This window comes from Ursus maritimus, unplaced genomic scaffold (genome assembly GCF_017311325.1).
Source record: "Ursus maritimus isolate PB19 unplaced genomic scaffold, ASM1731132v1 scaffold_32, whole genome shotgun sequence".
NCBI lineage: Eukaryota > Metazoa > Chordata > Mammalia > Carnivora > Ursidae > Ursus > Ursus maritimus.
Window position 1 is genome coordinate 1,800,300 of NW_024425786.1, and position 4,722 is coordinate 1,805,021.

The following is a 4,722-nucleotide window of genomic DNA, read 5'->3' on the forward strand; positions in this document are numbered from 1 at the left end:
GATGAGCATAGGAGGGCCGAGCAAGAGATGAGGCCTCTGTGGGATGATGGGAGGGTCCCTGCCTGGGCCGTTGGGGGTCCTCTTCTGAGGATGAGCATAGGAGGGCCGAGCAAGAGATGAGGCCTCTGTGGGATGATGGGAGGGTCCCTGCCTGGGCCGTTGGGGGTCCTCTTCTGAGGATGAGCATAGGAGGGCCGAGCAAGAGATGAGGCCTCTGTGGGATGATGGGAGGGTCCCTGCGTGGGCTCCGTGAGCTGGCTGCAGAGTGCAGGGTGGACCCCAGGCGGCAGCCAGGAAGCAGGTGGCGCCCCAGGGCACGGCTGGGCAGGGCCGTCACCCCAGATCTGCGGGGCAGATGACACGCTGACCCTGTAGGGCCTGGATGGGGTTTGCTGCCGGCCGCCCAGGCCACCAGAGGAGGTCAGCACACTGAGGTCCGGTCTTGAGACGCTCAGCTCCTGGAGGTCATGGCAACCTCTCCCCTCTCTCTCCATGATATCTTCTCCCCCACTGGGGGATGTGGGTGCCCACCTGAGGGTCCTCATCAAATCAGCGGAGGACACTTCGCTTTTGACCCACAGACCCCGAGGTGACCGCCAGACGGGCTCTCATGGGGCGGGGTCCACAAGTCGAGCTGCTGGTCCCCTGAGGCTGGGCCCACCCGGGCCACCAGCTGGCCTGTCGTCACGTCAGACCCTCTTCAGGGCATTCTTCCCTCTTCCCAAGTACAGCACGTCCACTTCTGTCTCTAGCCCCAAACGATGGGGATGAGACACAATTAAGCAGAAAAGAAAACCGGCCAAGAATGCGATTCCCGTTTGACCCCAGGTCGCCCACCCGTTCTGTGTCTGAGAGAACCTTGTTTCTTCCTCTGGGGAGGAGAGACGGCATCTCCGCGTGTGCGTTCGGGGGACGGAAGCTCTGTGCCGGTGCTTTGGGGCGAGACCCAGCCGACACAGGCCTGGTCAGATCTCCCCCGCCCAGGCCCGGCTTTGAAAGTAACCAGATGGTTCCCTACACACCCGTTCTCCCCTCTTCTGGGGCTTCTGCCCTGGTGGCTGTGGGGTGACCTGTAGCCCCAGTGCCCCCCAAACAGGGCTGGGCTGGGTGTGAGGAGCACAGCCGCTGGGGGTGTGGGCTTCAGCCTGCTTCCTCTCTGTGTGCCTCTGTTTCCCCATCTGTAAAGTGGGCAGGTCCGCAGTGAGAAGGTGGTACCCATGGGGGGGGCTGTGCCTCCCAGGAGCGCTCAGATTGGGGGTGGATTAGGGACCGCCTTTAGCCCCCAATCACCACCCAGGGCTGCCACCCCCTGGGGACCTCCTGAGGGTGGGGTCAGCGTGCCTGACCTGAACGGGAACAGCGGTATCACACGGGTTTGTAAGAATTAACATTTTCAAATCTCTGTGGCACCGCGTTCTGATAACGCCCAGTGTTCTGAGACACGCGTGGTATCGCGTCCATCTCAACCCCGGGAACAGGCAGACGAACGTCCCATCGGGCACGGGTTCCCGGTGGATCTGCCCCCGAGAGTTCATCGGGGGCATTAGGGCAGGAGGGTGCTGGGCCTGAAGGGGAGAAGGGGCAGATTTCCGGGGCCCACTCGCAGGGCCAGGTGCTGGGCGCCTCGCGGGCCTCCCTGCCCCAGCCCCGCCTGGCACCGCTGTCGGCACCGAGTGTGGAGATAACGGAGTTCCCCAGCCCCGGGCAATCGGCAACAACTTCTCTGCTTTCTTCCGAAGCCCAGAGAGTGAAGGGTTGGGGGGACCGGGGCCAGGCTGCTGCAGGGTCTACACCCGCCTCCCTGCTCTCCGCCTGCTCGTCACGGGGACCGTCCCCGTGGTTGGTCACACGCTGTCGCCAGGCCCGTTGGTGCCCTCGTGAGCAAGAGGTCCCCTGGCATTTCTCGAGTTTACTGGGGACACCAGTCGTCAGCCTCAGAGGCTGGTTCTGTGGTTTTGGAGCTCGCCCCCACCCCGGGCCAGACAGAAGAGAGTGATTCAACACGTTCTCGTGGACCCGCCGGAGCCGAAGGGACGACGTCACTTCGCACACGGGCGTAGTGGGGAGTGGGTGGGTGCTCTCTTAGTAGAGATTATAACAGAAATCACGGTACATTCACACACAGCCATAAGAACAGACAGAGAAATGCAGGCCGCCCCTCTCCCTGTGGTCCCGGTGTGGCAGCAGGACACCCCGACGTGGACACAGGGCAGGGTCCCGACGTTGTGAACCCCTCAGGTGCCGGCCTGCGCACTTAGCTCAACAGCCCAGGGAGGTCCGTGCAGCCAGCAGCACAGCCGCGAGGCAGGGCCGCGGGCACCCGGCCCTTAGTGATACCGCCCTCGCCTCATCCTCCGAAAATCTCCTGCCTCCCCCACTCCCCCGTGAACGCCCATCTTTAGCAGGCCCTGGGGTCACCCTCAATATGCGGTTCTCTCTTCAGGCGTTCTCGCTCATCTTTCTCCTCCTCGATGCCACGGTTTCCAGGAGCAAGCCCGTAGAAGTGGCCGGAAGCAGCCGGCGCCTGGGGCCCACTTGGGTGGGGCTGAGGAGCTGGCCAGCAGCCTCCTCCCTCGGTGGGTCTCTCTGTGTCCGAGGAGCCCGCGTGCCCGGCGGGGTGGGCCTGCAGAGGCTGGGCTGTCTGGGCACGGGGACGGAGGCTTGGGGCCCGAGGGACGAGTACCCAGCCGTGGCGTGAGCGCACGGCCCGGTGGGCTGGGGCAGGCCACATCAGGCATCCAGAGGCACAAAGTCTGGAGTAAAGAAGGGGTGTTCTGGAGGTCAGTGAGCCCAGGGAGAGCTGCCCAGGGCCCTGGGGAGAGCTGGTCCTGGACAGGGCTCTCTGTCGTCCCTCGCCTGGCAAGTGGGCGGTGCCACCATTCCCAAGATGACACTCGCAGGGCACTCGCAGGCTGGTATCAGGATGCCCCTGGGAGGTTCTTTCGGGACCACGGTGGGGGCCCTGGAGCACCGGCCCTCTGCCTTGAGGGAGGGAGGGCAAGGTGGCCTCGGTTCCTCAGCTCCCAAGCCCCACATGGAGCCTTTCGCTTCTCAGGGGTGTCCATGCAGAGGACAGCCGTGCCCTCCTGCCCACAGCAGCCTCCCTGGCACAGCCCGCACACCACATTCACCGCCCAGGCCTCGGCCCTGCCGACCCCCGCCAGACGCGCCAGCACGTTCCAGGGCTCCTCCTCGGAACACAGGAGAGGAGGGACTGGAGTAAACCACATATGGACCCAGAAGAATTCTCTCCCACCACGCCAGCCGAGGTCAGGGCTCCAGTCCGCCGACTCCCCCGTGTAACAGCGGGAGGACCTGCACCTTCGGGGGTCGGTGGTCTTCACGCCGCTGATCACACCCTCGAGGTGCTGCTTCTGCCGCCGAGGCAGGGGACGGCCTGGGAGGGACCGGCTGGCTGGCTGGGCACCGTCCTGACTGGGGGCCGTCTCTCTTGTCTCGCTCTCTCCAGACCCGGACATCCTGGCTGGGGCTTTGAGGTTTAGATGGGGCTGTCTGGGGAGCGGGTGGGGGTGCTTCTGATCAGGGGTTATTTGCTACCATTAGGGAAGGAGGGGGTACAAGGCTGCCACTGTGGGGCTGGAAGAGAACAAGCCCTAAACTCAGGGCTCAGGGTGGGACCCAGGCAGGTTGGGACGGAGGACGTGGTAGCCCCCAGCCCGTGTGGTCCAGACCCGGGGAACAGCTAGGTTTCTTCACTTCTCTGACCCGTTTTCTGAGACCGAATGTCCATTCTTCATAGATTGAGCAGCCTGTGACAAGCCTCCAAACAGGGTTTCATCCTGAAGTCCCCAAGAGGTCAGTGACCTGGCTGGGGAGGGGGGGGTGACCTGCAGCAGGTGCCCCGTGGCCGTGGCTCAGGATGGCTCCACTGGCTCACCAGCTCCAGTCTCCCTCCCCTCTCCTCCCTGCTTTTATGATTTTTTAGTAAGTCTCCCAAAAGAATTTTTAGGAATGATGGACTCAGTCATGAACCCTTAGCCTGAAATTACCGCAAAACCCAAATAAAGGACCTCAGCTCTCCCAACAAGTAAACAACACACGATTGCACAGCCTATATTTCCAAAGTCATAAAAAGCTCCCGTTCTTGGCTCTGCATGCTGACTTTCGAGAGAGTGCTGGTTGGAATGTGCTGGCGGTCCTGGGGGCCTGGGGAAAATGATGCCTAGTCCCTGTACGTGCCCGCCTCGCCCAGGGCAGAGGGGCTCCTGGCAGGAGCTCAGGGCTGAGGAAGATGCTCTTTGGATCCTGCCTCGCCGGTTGCTCAGGGACCCTGGGGAGCTGGGCAATTTGTGCAGGTCTGCCCGGAAGGCTCCGGCGGCCCTCAGCAGCTCGCGGCTTTCTCCAGGGCGTGGGGCTGTTTGCTGCACCTCATTTTCTCCAAATGCCTCCTGCACACTGATGAGGTCTCCTCACCCCACCTGTGAGAGAAGAGCTTCTCTCCCCCAATAGCGGGGGCCGCGGAACGGAGACCTAGCTTCTCCTGGCGGCTTCAGGCAATCACTTAACCCCTGTACCCGCCGGGGGTGGGAGGCCAGCCGTGCACTGCCTGCCTTTAATCAGCAGGAAACACCACCTTTCTCTCCTAAACTGTTTGCTCGGCCAGTAAATTAAACATGCCCTTAAAGCGTTGGTTTTCCTCCAGTAGGTGAGGAGTTTTGGGAAGTAGAATTAAAAAAGGAAAAAAAAAAAAAAAAAAAAAAA